The sequence below is a fragment of the Polistes dominula genome, unplaced genomic scaffold, assembly GCF_049000335.1.
Source record: "Polistes dominula isolate Pdom_NZ unplaced genomic scaffold, Pdom_raw_medaka contig_37, whole genome shotgun sequence".
Taxonomy (NCBI): Eukaryota; Metazoa; Arthropoda; class Insecta; order Hymenoptera; family Vespidae; genus Polistes; species Polistes dominula.
The window spans coordinates 1,442,506-1,458,805 of record NW_028301169.1 but is presented as its reverse complement, the minus strand read 5'-3'; the positions used below and the strand labels follow the sequence as shown (position 1 = coordinate 1,458,805).

Below are 16,300 nucleotides of genomic sequence, written 5' to 3'. Positions count from 1 at the left end.
TTATATATTATAATAGGAAGGTGTAAACTTTACAAAATATCTTTTAATTACCTGATCTTAACGGGACGATGACACTCCGATCTGATCTCCACGAACGACGCCAAGAAACTGAAGAAAATGGACGGCAGATTGGCTGTGATTGGCTAATTCATTTTTTTTTAATTTTTTGAATATAAAATGACCAATCACAGCTTCCTACATGAGCGGAATCTGACCTTCTCTATGACCACGCTGGTCAAACTGCATATGATAATTTATTTATTAAATAAATTAACAATCATTTCTATTTTTCTAATAAATGTACACATAATTTACAAATAATCTAAAAATAATGAATAGAATAAAGACAATGTAGACATTAAGAGATCTTTGTCGTTTTGTACAAAAGAACAAAATCGTATAGAAGAGATTGTCGATAGAAAAATATCTAATATGAAATGCAGCATATAAAAGAATAAATTCCCAAAATCTATATCGATAAAGAATCCTCACAATTGAAATACTTTCAGAGATGCATAATTGTTTTAAAAATATTTACAATAACGTTTATACACGATTCACACAAAGATTATTCCACATGATTTTCTATGCTATAAGATACTGCATTCTCTTTATTCTATTCATTATTTTTAGAATAATTATGAATAACGTTCACATTTTATTTGTAATCGAAAAAAGAAACATAAATTTATAACATATCAAAATTATTTTCTACTTAATGTATGTTAAAACATATAAAATGTTTAAACCAACGTATATGCATAGAAACAATCTGAAATGTAATTAGAGAATATTAGAATGATAAAATAATTGTTAAATAATTGATATAAGTGCATATTGTTATCTAATAACTTATTACATAGGATCTATGTACCTTTCTCTTCAAGATTCACCTTTTAACTGAGGCATTATCCTCTATGAAAATGCTTTTATTCAATGTTGGTTATGTTGTTTTCCAAATGTTGCCCATGTATGTAACAAAATAAAACATTCCAAGTAAACAGAGATACACTTTATAACTCTCTAATTTTTTCATTCTTATCACTTTTATCTAATTACTATTTTTATTAAATGCACATGTAACTTGTAATCATTATAAACCTAATGAATATAATAAAAAGAATGCAGATTAAAAACATTAACTCATTGCATAAGAGAAAACAATCATGTAGAAGAGAAACGATGTCGAAGAAATTTGTAAAACAATTGACAATATATCGATTGCCACCCGTAAAAAAAATGAATCTCTACCATAAAGGCGTATTTTTACGTTATCGATACAAATAATAGGGACTTTCCTACTGTTGGCAAGCGATAGATTGTCAATTGTTTTACATATTTCTTTGAAGAGGTTTCTTTTCTACATCAGTCTTTTCTCATGTACCATGAGATAATGTCTTTATTATGTACTCTTTTTTTATTTTATTCATTATTTATATAATATTTACAAGTAAAAGTGTGTAAAGTACTAGTAAAAAAAGTGTAAAAAATAAAGAGTTATAATGTGTATCTCTGTTTACTTGGAATGTTTTATTTTGTTACATACATGGGCAACATTTGTAAAACAACATAACCAACATTGAATAAAAGCATTTTCATAGAGGATAATGCCTCAGTTAAAAGGTGAATCTTGAAGAGAAAGGTACATAGATCCTATGTAATAAGTTATTAGATAACAATATGCACTTATATCAATTATTTAACAATTATTTTATCATTCTAATATTCTCTAATTACATTTCAGATTGTTTCTATGCATATACGTTGGTTTAAACATTTTATATGTTTTAACATACATTAAGTAGAAAATAATTTTGATATGTTATAAATTTATGTTTCTTTTTTCGATTACAAATAAAATGTGAACGTTATTCATAATTATTCTAAAAATAATGAATAGAATAAAGAGAATGCAGTATCTTATAGCATAGAAAATCATGTGGAATAATCTTTGTGTGAATCGTGTATAAACGTTATTGTAAATATTTTTAAAACAATTATGCATCTCTGAAAGTATTTCAATTGTAAGGATTCTTTATCGATACAGATTTTGGGAATTTATTTTTTCATATGCTGCATTTCATATTAGACATTTTTCTATCGATAATTCTCTTCTATACGATTTTGTTCTTTTTTGCAAAACGACAAAGATCTCTTAATGTCTACATTGTTTTTATTCTATTCATTATTTTTAGAATATTTATAAGTTTTGTATACATTTATTAGAAAAATAGAAATGATTTTTAATTTATTTAATAAATAAATTATCATATGTAGTTTGACCAGTGTGGTCATGATGAAGGTCAGATTCTGTCCGTGTAAGAAGCTGTGATGACCCTTTTCATGTACAAAAAAATGAATTAGCCAATCACAGCCAAGCTTTCGTCCGAATTCTTCAGTTTCATGGCGTCATTCGTGGAGAACACATCGGAGTGTCATCGTCCCGTTAAGATCAGGTAATTAAAAGATATTTTGTAAGGTTCACACCTTCCTATTATAATATATAAAGGATAAAAGGATCAATTTTGATTTTTTGAGTTAATTTTGACAATTTTTGTGGTCCTATATCGTATTTTTAATCATTCGAAATTTTTCTTTATTATAGGTGGAAAGAAGATCTACTGCGCATCATTTTCGCGCATGCAGTATTTTCGCGCCAGTCTTGTGCACTTCAATATGGCGAATCTTTCGAATTTTTTAATCTGTCGTCTGTATACGTGTTGCAGCGGATTTTGTTATCCCGTTAATTTCAGGTAATTGTTTCAATTATTATTTTAATGTACACCTTCCTGTTATATATTAAATGATATATAACGAATGTTATATATCAAATGCATACTACATGCATAATTTTTATATGTGTTTTCATATTTTACTTTCTTTTAGTTTTCTTAACATGGGAAGAGTTATAACACGAATTCACTAATATTTTAACCTTGTGGCAACTTTTTTTATCTTCTCCATATACGGCGAGGTGAGCATTATGTTTTTTAAGTATAAGCATATAAGCATATAGAAATACTACAGAAAGAGTGAGAGAGAAGGAGTGTGAGAGAGAGAGGAAGAATAAGAAAACAATACACTCTACATATAGGTTATTATAAATGTGTATTTTTATTTCCAGGAATTTCTCGAGGAATTTTCTTCGTCGAATTTCCGACAACAAAACGTAAACAGCCGATAACATAGGTATAATAGCCGAACGTTCGACACTCCCGAGATCTCCTCTACCAAGGTTATGTAGTAACGTACCTCGTATTCGTCTTCTATCTTTCAACGAGACAACATCTACGAAAATAAATCGTATTAAATTATTTAATAATTTTATTTCTAACGTTATCGTTTTGATTTTAATAGTTTAAAAAGCTTTTCATTGCATAGAATCGTATAAAATCTGGTTTATTTTTTATGTTACTCTTTATTGAGTTTGCTGATACAATTACTGTTTTATTTAGACAACTTTAAAGATTTTTAATTAAAATTTTTACTAGCATTACATACTTTGTATGTAATTTAGCAAGCAAATAGTTGCATACTTTGATAAATTTCACAAATATTTAATAACTTGAATACCATTCTATCAAAAATATTCAATGGTTTTAATGTGTGCCCTGCCTTCAGAAATGATTGACAGGAAATATTGTAATTTAATCTTTAGTATGTTTCAGCTCTTTTCAGACTTTTTATTTAATTTTATTTTATACATCGTCATCCTAAGGGTAGGATACCCATCCTGCAGTCATCAACGAAGACTAAAAGTAAGTATATTTTACTATCAAACATTTCTATGATAATTTCAATTGATTTTTATTACAACAATAATCTTAATTGTTCTTTTTCTTTTTCTGTTTCAGAAAATCATTGCAATCCAGCGCGTAGGCAATGAGGTTCTCGTGTGTTGCATCGTGTTAAAATAAAATATAAAAAAGTCGACAAAAGAGTAGATTCAGTGTTGATCGTCGCATGTTAAAGTTTCGTTTGCTCGGTTAAGAAACTCGCAAGTTTCTTTTATTAAGTTTAAACGTGTGCTCATCGTCATCCTAAGGGTAGGAGACCCATCGTGCATTCATCAATGAAGAAAAAACGTAAGTCAATTTTTATATGAAACATTTTTTCAATAATTATAGTAATTTTTATATAACAAAGATTTATATAATCTTTTTTTATTTGTGTTTTAGATCATCGTTGGAATGGTATTCACATTTTATTAATTAAATTCATTTAGAAATTCGTTTAACACTAGATTTTTTCACTATTGTTTTGTTCAATATTTTTTTAAAAATTTACAAACATTGTTTGAATGAAAAAGTGCATAGAGGAGGGGAATTAATATTAATATATATTTCATTACAGTATTAAAAATTAACATATATTTTTAAAAAATATTCTACTTTAAAATTTTAATTAAATTTAAATTTTATTAAATTACAATTAATTAAAATATTTCTATTTAATATATATGTAACAAAAAAGTTTGAAATGAATCACATTTGCTCAGTCCATAAATCTAGTGTTAAATGAATTAACTGCATGTAATGCAGTTTTATAGTCATTCTTTGTGCATTGTCATCGTCCTCCTAAGGATAAGAGATCTATTGTGTATTCATCAATAAAGATTTACAGTAAGTATATTTTTGTATTAAATAATTCTTCAAAAATTTTAATGATTTTCTGTAATAGTAATGATATTAATAGTATCGTTTTTTATTTCAGTTTCAGATTGCAATCGTGCACGAATGGCCCATGTGAAGTGACCAGGAGTGAAATTTTTGTTCTTGCATTTGACTGCGAGCAATGCAGTTTTTGAATTAGTGCAGTTTAGAATCAGTGATCGGGCGAGTAATAAGTTAAAATCAAACGCGAATTAGAGTCAGTGTTGTTCGTCGTATAATAAAATATCGGTTTTGCGATAAGAAACTCATCTATAGTTTCTTATTTTCGTTTAAACCGCGTTTTTAGATTCACGCGAGGTGCATCACCATGGTGCAATAGAGCTGCATCTCCTAGGAATGCATTGTAAGTTTTCATTAGTATTTACATTTTATTCGATTTTATTTTATATGATTTTGGATAATATTCTAGAAAACTTATCTTTTTGTTCTATTTTATTTTACAGATATAACCATGGATTCTCTTCCTTTCAAAGATGTTGGATGAATTCTTCGGTGGATCTTCGATGGATCTTCTTCAATGGCAAATCGAGTATCGTCTTCCATCATTAGACTACAATACTTGCTGCGAAGTAGGAGTGTTTTGGAGCCATCGCAGAACTTCTTAAACCGTGAGTTTTTATTTAAAGTCCCTCCAGTGCTCAATCATGCCGAGGATGAAAGGTCCAAATCGGCACGAGTTACTGGTTGTAATTATTTAAATAAATTATTGGCGAGCACATGAGTAATTCCTTTTTAGAAATTACTCATGAAAATTGTATATTTTATTGTATGTTTTATTATTAGCTTAGGATAGGTTTTCTTGTCTCATCGGTTAAATTCATTTAATTCATAATGCAATTAATAAATGTACTCTCTTTTTTATTACGTGTTAAAAGCATGTAATAAATGTCTTACATGCATTGCTTTGTACATAGTTTTTGTAATCGAAATTAATTTTGATATATCAATACTTTGATATTTTAAATAAATGAGCAAGAAGACAAATTTATTCGCGACGGATAGACTTTGGCAATTAAGTGGCGGCTCAAAGCCCAGTTCTTTCATTAGAACAGCCATTTAATGAAAAAGTCGTCCGAGGTTTGCAAAAAATATCCATCATCATTGTAGAGTCTTTTAATACATCCTTACCTCGAAACTATGATTGTTTCATATGGGGTAACTTTTTTTTTTCATTCGCTTGTTTAAGTCATTATTCACCAAATGACTTGTAGAGTCCTTAGTCGCTTAGATGATTTTTTATACAAATGTATTTATGTGTTTATCATATTTTTTAGATTAGGATTTTCAGCTTCTAATATACTAATCTCCCGTTTCTCCCCCCCATACTTTCTGCGTTCTCATCTATGCGTGTGCCCAGGTGTTACACGTATGGGTGAGAAACAGTTAGCGTGGGTTTAGTTTTAGTTTTCTCCCCTATTGGCGGCTGTTATTGTGCTAGTGATTGCACGATGTACTTTACACCTGTGTGTGCGTATTAGGTAGTGTGTATTGTACATCGTTTCGCGATATTTTTTATTCATTTAATACATCATTAAATACTCAAAGCACTACTTCCTCATATCACGTTTCTGTATTCTTATATTTATATTAAATATTTCGAATTTTTTTGATAATCTCGTTTGCATAGTAGAGTTACTGCAATTATTTGTGGAAACTTGGATATACTTGTATATTACTAGTATGCATATAAATATATACTAGTGTATACTTGTATTTTTGCTTTAGTTTTTTATGCAATAATCATTAGCCTTGGCAGTCGATTACAGCAAAACGTACGTATACCCATTAGCATATAAGTTTAGAAAACGTGGTTGAACTAGGGTGTCGGAGGTGCCCCGGGGCATGCTCTCTAGTTTAGGCTTTTGCACCCTGGTGGTATGTGTGAGAACCGTGGAGTGAGTGGGTGGGTATGTATGTTTTTTCTTAAAATGGGTAAAAATATGGGTAATAGGCAGGCAGGTAGCATACTTCTCTGAATGAATGTGAAAACTTTAATTTTAAGTAGGTAGGATCCAGGAAAGGCATTAGACTTCTTGCTTCCACTCCGGAGTGGAAATTCCGCCTCCTGGTTTATACAGAATTGTTACAAAATTTGATCATCTCATTCTATATTATGTTTGATTTGTTAATTTATTTTGTGACTATTCTGTGATCTTTATGTATCATGTATCATGATTCAAAGGTATTTGCAACCATTTGAAAGATTCATTTCTGTTTCGATTTTATCTCGAACGAGATAGAGTCGAATCAAATTCGCAAATTCTTTGATGCATTTGATACTTAGTTTTAAGTATTTCAGGATTAACATTACGCACTATCGCGATTTCGTCTTACAGCTAGAAATATTTCATATAATTAACGAACAAAGTAATACCGAATTAATCAAATGAAGGTATTGCAAGAAAATGTATTACATTTATTGCACTTTTTATTTCAATTCGATTTTATTACTTAACGTTAAAAGTGCGAAGTGTTATTAGGTCATCGAGGGAAATTATCTGCTTGGACATTTGATTAAATATTCTCGTGTATGGTCAATGAACTCTATGTTCATTGATGGTCCACGAGCTAAAAAAGTAAACGCAAAATTTAAATTAATTTTGTAATAACTGAGAATTAGAATCATAACAAAATACGAGTTCATTTGCAAAATTAGTATGAAAAATCTTATCTTGCTCGCACGTAGGAAATGTCCAAATGCAGTTTTCATGGAATGAAGAAAGAAGAGGCTTAATGCCGAAGAGGCCCCCACTTAATTGTGGCTGAAGAGGGCAACTACAGGCTACTGAATTACTTTCAAAGGTTCAACATTATGTTCGAACCTTTTGAGAATGGTTCTTTAGTCATATCTTATATTTTATTCTATTATTTCTTTGCTCGTCATTAATTTATAGTTATAATTGGAGATGATGGACCATACCATCTCCTTGGGACACCAAATTTGTGTCTATATCGTCAAAAAGATGCATATGTGTTTAGTTAGTTAGAGTCAACAATATTAAAAATTTCCTTACTATTACATTTTGAAGCTTTAATTATAGTTTTCTGAATATTAAAGTAATCTCTCTTTTCTTTTTTTGTCTTTAAGATTTTTAACTGTAATCGAATTGTATTAAATTTGTAATTTTTTCTTTTCTATATAATGCAGTTTAAAAGTATTAGTCATAATAGTTAATAGATATTATTTTCTCTAGTAATTTAATATTTTTGCTTTTACTTTTTTATTTTTTTATTCTTTGTAAATGTAAAATCACGCGTTTAAATTTAATTTCATTGCAATGATAAATAGATATTTAATAAAAATAAAATAGAGAATTTAATTAAAAAGTGCATCTACGAATTGGACGATTCATATGTTAGGCTACTTTATATCACTTGATTGTATGATTAATATAGTTTTCTTTTTGTTACAGGTGATCTTCGTTGGATTTAACAACAGACCAATGACTTCTTTTTATAATATATGTATAAATGCATTTCTGAAGGCACACACATAAACACTAAATATAACATTGAATATTTGCACAGGTTTACAAAAGATTTTAAATATGTTTCTTAATAAAATGTTTAATTTATTATTATATCTGTTTCAGACTTAAGACTTTAATGGATCTACTTGTTTTTTTTATTTTCCTATTATTTATTACAGGCATCACAAAAAAGGTAGTAATTTTATTTTGCTTATTTATATGATACGATAACAAAATGTAGGATATTCGAAAAATCATCGGTACAAAACTTGATAAGAAAAGGAATAAGCGAAAAAATTAGGCTGTGTAATCTTTCATCTAGCTGCAACTCTAGAATTATAGTAGACCAAAATCTGAAAAACCAGAATTCAATCATGCTGAGGATGAAAAGTCCTAATCGGCACAAATTACTGGTTGTAATTTTTTAAATAAATTATTGACAAGCACACATGAATAATTCTTTTTTAAATACACACAATAATATTCATACAATATTCAAAAATAATATTCATATAATATTCAAAAATAATATTTATATAATATTTAAAAATAATATTTATACAATATTTAAATGATGTTAAAAATGATAAAAATGTTTCAGTAATATCGAAAGGGGTTGGGGTCAAAAGTGGTCGATTTGACGTGGAATGTCCCATATATATTCCTATTTGGCAAACCCCATGAGTAATCTCCGTACGCGTTGGCTAATACGTTGAAATATTAAGTGCAACTTTTCGCTATCGTTTTTTCCTACCCTTGTTGCCTGTCTGTTTATTTTTTACGAAAAATTATGAACCTAAAGAAATTCTTTCCACTTATGATATACATCAACGAATGATATATGAAAATAGTAGTATACATATTTAAAAATTTATCACGATATGTCTCATTATTTATTGAAATATTAATTTCAACGCTTGGAAGTATGCAACACATTAGACGTCATCAGAAATGTACCCCTGATAGTATGCAATATATTTATCTAAATGGAAGTATATATATATTGTTCGTTGTTTCGTATCTTCAAACGTAATATTACGATTTTGAAAAAATTTTAAACAAATTCTTAAGATGTGTAAAAATGGATTCTGAAAAAAAAAATAAAACGAAAGGTTTTCTTAAACAGGTGATGCCACTTTTTTAATGGCTATAAAAAAGGGCCTCGCACGGTTCGGTTTTATTTACCCGTGCTGTCTAATAAGACAGGAAACCCATGAACATGCTTTTGTCTGTTCTCTATTTTTTTTTCTTTTTTCTTTTTTATTTCCTCTCCGACGCGTTTGCAGTTCTAGTCGGGTGAAATTTACAACGTGTCGCGAGACTAACCGAGAGATAGGTCACGTTCTATGAATAGTGGAATTAAATTTGAACAGGAAAACTACGTTGGGAATTCTGGAATATTCGTATGTATTATATATAATACGAATAGTTGGTAGTATATATATATATATATATATATATATAAAGATGGAGAGAAAATTCTATTTAACGAAATATTCAACTATAATATAAATTAACAGCACCCCCATACTCCGAACCCCGTTCTCTCCTACCTTCCCTTCTTTTTCGAATTTATAGTCAATACGTGAAAACAATTTAACGTCCTTTTCCTACCAGTTAACAACAACAACAACAACAACAACAACAACAACGCGAAAAATAACTAAACGAACCGTATAATATTCTGCATGCATTAACGCTACGATAAATTACATATTATTAAAAAGCCATTATTAGCACGATTTACATGTAAATCCGGATAAAGTGGATCTCTGGAAAACAACAACTTTCCCTACCCCATACAAAATCCCTTCCTCTCTACAACGTGTAGAAAATTAAGGTCTGCTTCGTTACGTGCGATAATCATAAAAGTCATTTGCGTTTATTCGACCAACCGAAGGAGAGAGTACTTATCGTTACCAAACTTATCCAATTTCACGAAAATCACGATTTCATTTGGCCGAACTTGTGTGTATCGGCCAAATTTTATATAACATACTCTCGAAAATATATAATATATCAAATTATTTAATATAAATAATTACGTTAATATTTTTTACTTATAAAAAAAATTAATATTTTTACTTATAATTATTATATAATTAATTGCAATGTTTTTTTTTTTGAAGTAAAAACTTCTTTAGAATCAGGGTAATTTGGTTATCTAGATTCTGTAAGGTTCTTTCAATAGATGACATTGCATTACAATTCAATTATTTCGATATATTCACGTCTCGAAGCTTAATTTTCTTTGAAGGTTTCACTTCTACCGTGTGTGATTTTTTATTTCTTTTATTTTATTTTATAACGATATCTCTCATTATATATATATTTTTTTAGATTTATATTATTATATTTTAATTTTATATATAAATATTCTTTTTTTTTTTAACGTTTAAAAATAAAATTATGCGATATAATAGTGGATCAATGTTGAATATATGTAAGTTGCATATTATAAAACGGGAAACACAATATTATTAACGTTTCATGAAGTATTTTATATTTTCGAGTGTAGTAAAATAAAATTGTTTAAAAATGAAAAACAAAGAGGTACACAAATAAATTTAGATTAGTATGTTCTTCTTCTGTTGTATGCATTTCAAAATTATTATTTTGTTTTTTTTTTTTTTTTATTTGTTATAGAGATATTATTATATTTTGAAATATTTCGACGAGAGTGTTGGTTTAATGTTTAAAACTTTTAATCGCACGTTTATTTGGCAAATAGACAAGTGTTGGTTGTTGTTGTTAGTCTTCGTAGATTCATAGCGTAACTTCATTATTTTTACTAGCTTTCGCCCAAAACGCCAACAATAAATTTGGAAAACAGAAATTTACGGAGAGATACAGCACGTTTTTACGAGAGATACGCAAGTTTGTTCCCAATGTAGATGATAATGCATCTGTCTTTATATTTTCACATAGATACACGCGTATACCAGACGAGTATTTTATCAAATGACTATTCCCAAAATTCACAAGAAACAAAAGACAAAATAAAAAAATAAACTTCGAAAAGTAAATCATAAAAATTTGTATTAAAAAAATACTTCTAAATTATATTATTAGTTAATATAAAAATCATTTGAAAGAAAACACCTCAATTCGAGTCTCTCATTTTCATTCAAATCCAATTCTTTCGTATCATTTTTTTTTTTTTTTTTTCACTATTAATTCCAAATTACTTTAGATTTATATCGAAAGAATAAATATCTTTGGTCTCAAAGAAGTTAAAAAAATGCATTTGAAAGATTCGAATTGAAACCACGTTACATGGCAAAGTAAAATGTACAATACAACATACAACAAAACAATTGTAATACCTTCGTACGTCTGCTACAACTACAACTACTACATATCACCACCGTTGATGGTAATCGTGAATGAGAAGAAAATCGAGACCAGGAATGATAATTAACCGTTTGTGCAAATACGCGTGTGCCCGGGCTCTATGGGTGCATTCCACAAGCCAAAAACCTGAAGCCAGGTTCTCGCGTGGAGAGGCCGCCGATCGGCTCAAAGCAAAGCAAACACATAGCCAACCACCCTCAATGGTGCATGCATATTCGGTGGTGGCACGTAAATGTACGTACGGGCAGGAGGTATGAGAGGGGAATGGGTGAGAATGAGGGAAAGTGAAAGAGGGATGAAGGTAGATGGGGGTGTAGGTGAATGTGAGGCTGGGGGAGATTTGAAACTCGCAACTCTGGACGTTGGCTATCGACTCGGAAACTCGACGACCATTTAATACAAACCCCTCTTACTCTCTCACCAACTCCCCCATCATCCTCCTTCCCCTCACTCCTCACCTCCACCTCTTTATCTCTATCGTTCTCTCTTTTACTTTTGCTCTTGCGCGAAACAAGGATGAAATAAAATAACTAGCTAGCTAGCTAGCTAGGGGTGGGTGGGTGGTGGTGGTGCATGGTGGAAATTCGAACGAGAACTGCGACGCTCGTAAATCGCGCGAGATTTAGTCGATGGGAACGAAATCCCAGGTGGACGGGCGTACGTCTTTTTAACCGAGCCACCTACTAGTATACTTGCTGCTACTTCACTACTACTACTACTACTACTAGGACTAGTAATACTTCGTCGATTCTATTTTATAAGCCGTAAAGGTCTAAGAGAGAAAATTTAAGAAGCTGCTTGGAGAAGGCTTAGGCTATAGCTCGATAGGTTTGAACATAAATTTTCCTGACTTTATACCAAAAGAATGTCTTTTCCATCTAACAGACTTTTATATCTAACTGTGAATGTATGTGTGAAAAGCCGTGGGTATATGTATGGGGTATAGTGATCACATGTGCTTTTACTATGGATAAAAGATTATCATCATTCGCACCGTTCTTTTTTTTTTTTGTTATCAAGATCAATGAGGTACTTTTAAGATTTTTTACTTTGATTGAATTATTATTATATTTTGATTTATTATATTCTATGTTTTTATTTACGTGTGTTTTTTGTTTAAAGCTCAGTAGGTTAAAGGTATTAAATTTTTAACGATAAAGTTTTGATTAAAGTTATTCGTTTAAACGAATAATGTGAGAAAAGTTTATGGTAATGAAAATTCATTCGATTTTCTCGAGTTTAGCTTGAAGTAGCAGTTATTGTTTCATGGATCGTTAAAAATGTAATATCGTTTATAAGTTGTGAAACGTTCGTGAGTGAGTTTTCAGATGAAAAAACCTGTCATTCCATTTCTTACAATGCCTTTTATGAAACTTTCTAACGTAGATCCAATAAAATGAAAGGGGGATTAATGTCTTTAATGTTTCATTCGTATAAAAATGATTGTATTCTTCTATTTGGAAGAGAATTGACCATTGTAATAAAGTTTACAAGAGAAATAGTTTTAAGGGATGAACAAAAATGGGATAGGTTTTTGAGTAAACGAGTTGGAGGATGAATTTGACGGTGCGATAAAGTCAATCAATCGAACGGTCATTCGGTTCATCGGACTTTGAGCGTTCGAGTAGTTGGAGAATTTGGCGTATTTACCGATTCCTCGGGGCAAGAGCCGGAACAAACGTATATCCCTCGTGTTTAATCGCCTGTCGCATTGTACTTCCCTCGTTTCTACATAATCCGCGACGCCCTACGGAAGTTAAATCGTACAAGGGTTTCTATCGTCAATGTTCCTCGTGTATTCTCGATGGGAACTCCCTAAAGTATGGTTGGATTTGGAAAATAAAAAAAAATACGATTTCATGTTCGTTCTTTCATGAAAAAAAAAAAAAAAAAAAAAAAGAAATAAAACACAATTTTATAGTTGGTCTTAAAAAAAAAAATATATTGCAATGTTCAATCATCACTTTTATGCATTCATCATGACATATATCGAATAAAATTATATTTTCTGATAAACGATTTCATTTCAATGATTATAAATTATTAATAAATAAATTAAAAAATATATTAACATGAAATAACATATTTAAAAAGAATTATTTGATATTTTGCAAATTTATCTTAACATGATAGAACTTTTTTATTTTTTTTATTTTATATTTTTCATCTATAAATTATTATTTCACAAAATAAGTTAGATTTTATCGTAAAAGATACGAGATAAACCGATAGATAGACTTTTTCTTTTATCATCACTTTGCTTCACCATTTTTTTATTTTTTTATGTACGTGTAAGATGCAACCCTATTTTATTTTCTTCTTCTTCTTCTTTTTTTTTTTCTTCACTCACCCTCTCTCTTTTCGTATAAGATGGTATTACCTACCTGGTAAAATAGGAAGGACCGCACCTTCGAGATTACCCCTTACCAGTCTGATAAGCGGTTTTCTCCATGCTGTAACCTGATTGGAAGGTACGAAAGCTTATCATATTCGTCAGATTGGATTATGGATATGGAAGGAAGACGAAATATGCAAGACGAATCAAGAAAATTTTTCCTCTTATCATGACAAACGCGTTATATATGATATGAAATGATATGATATATGTATGTAAATATATACTACACATATACATATATACATATAACATGAAATATGTGAAATTTATAGTAAATTAGGTTGTTCACAAAGTAATCTTGTTTTTACCTACAGAAATAGCTTCTATGGATCAATAGTTTTAATCCATCTTTTGTATATTTATTATTTTTAAACAAATATAAAAATGTCAATTTGTAATACTTACCAAAAAAGCAAATATTTGTTTCTGAATTATTTTGGTACTTACGTATTAACGCCACCGCAGCAAAAATTCTGCTAATACTATTATTTTATTTAATTTTCTTAATAATTTAGTGAGTAACTTTTTGGCCAACCTGGTAGTATATTGTAGTATATAAATACATATGTAATACATATGATCTTTTTGTATAAATTCGTGTCTTATATATGCTAATATTGATCCTCCATATTCAAGCAGATTGAGTAAAATGTCGTCAATCCAGTTGAGACGTTGCTATTAACATGATTACTGCATAAAGGATGATCTAGGTATTATATATATATATCTTCGATGTTGACAGACTAATTCACCTAAAGGAAAATGATATGAGATATAAAATAAGGGTGGAAAAAAAAATATAAATAATATTTCTACGTTTTACTCTCTTTTTTCTTTTTGAGTTATCAAGAAAGATAAGGGCTAATCAAAACGGAGTGGTGTCTTATCTTTCCCGTTTACATCTTCTTCTATTTTTCTTTTTTTTATTATCTTCCATCATGTTGATCAAAACCATTTCTCTAGATAGTTTTTTTTTCTTTTTCCCCTAAAAATTAAGTAATAGGGATGAGGAGGAATAGAGAAAGAGGGTTTGTTGATTAAATGAATTTCAAAATCACCAAAATGTGCACAAAAAACGTGAATATAATAACAATAATATATATATATATATATATATCTATATATAACGCATATGTATGTATACATGGTTCTTATTACAACAATTTTCTTCCTTTTTTTTTGTTTATTTATTTATTTATTTATTTATTTATAATCCCTAGCCTACCCAAAATCGTCGGAAATGCGAATTCAACCTTTGAAATATTTTATATGAATTTATTTTATCGATCATTATTATCTTCTATTTTCTATTATCTTCTTTTATGTTTATCTTCTTCTTCTTTTTCGTCCTTTTTTATTTTTTTTTTTTTAAACATATTTCTTCGTGGACCAATCATCTCGCATGGGAATTCCAGTTTCCGACGTACTCTCACCGATATAATTGCAACATATAAATTTTATAATATATATTAACATCTTCTTTTCATCTTCTCTCTCTTTCTCTCTCTCTCTCTCACACACATACATACACACATACTTCTTTCTCTTATTTCTATTCCTTTTTTTTTCTGTATTTTTCTTGTTTTTTTTGTTTTTGTTTTCCTATATATTTTTTGTATATTTATTTAATTTAATTCTGGACTTCTTATTAAATACGAGCAGCCTAACTATAAACGCAGTTACAAAAGATTTGCCCTAAACCTTTTCCTTATTATTTATTTATTTCATATATTTTTTTTTTTTATTATTATTATTATTAATATTAATAATTTTTAATTTTATTATTTTTTGATTTTCCTTCTCTATATTATTTTGTTGTTTGTTCGAACAAAAATATCTGTACGTATTTATTGTATTTTGTATGTAAATAATTTTTATTAGTTTTCTATGTAAATTATGTATGCGTATTTGTGTATGTGTGTGTGTGTGTGTGTGTGGGTGTCGAAAAAAAAAACGAATGTATTTTTTTTATTGTTCTTTTTTTTTTTTTTTTGTAAATATAACAATTGTTTTTGAGAAGGAATTTTAAGTAAGTTTGAGTAAAATATTTACAATTACGTATTTCGAAGAAACGCGACGATGACTTTTAATGCATTTTTATTCTTAAGTATATTTACGAGGGACGAAAAGTGCTTGGCGAAAAATTACGTTCTTTTTTTATTTATTTTTTTTTTTTTAATTCTACATTTTTTATCGATCTTGGAACGATCGAGTGATCGATAATTTCAGAAACTTTATTGTAAAAAGAAAAACAAAATGTATTTGTTCTTTCTTTTCTTTTCGTTAGTTCGTTAGTTTTTGATTATGGTATAGTTGCTCTGTTCTCTCTATATTTTATTTCACGATTTATAATATTAATATAAATTACAATAATAATTTGATTAAAAAGACGATCGATGACTATG

At 29.0% G+C, this 16,300-nt stretch overlaps 1 long non-coding RNA gene across 1 annotated transcript; it reads left to right on the top strand.

Annotated features, from left to right (window-relative positions):
- Positions 1-2,633: 2,633 nt before the first annotated feature.
- LOC149030427 (uncharacterized) lies at positions 2,634-4,159 on the top strand. The gene is made up of 3 exons (XR_016178800.1): positions 2,634-2,753; positions 2,887-2,974; positions 3,125-4,159. It is a non-coding gene; the product is annotated as an uncharacterized LOC149030427 (long non-coding RNA).
- The last annotated feature ends 12,141 nt before the right edge of the window (positions 4,160-16,300 follow it).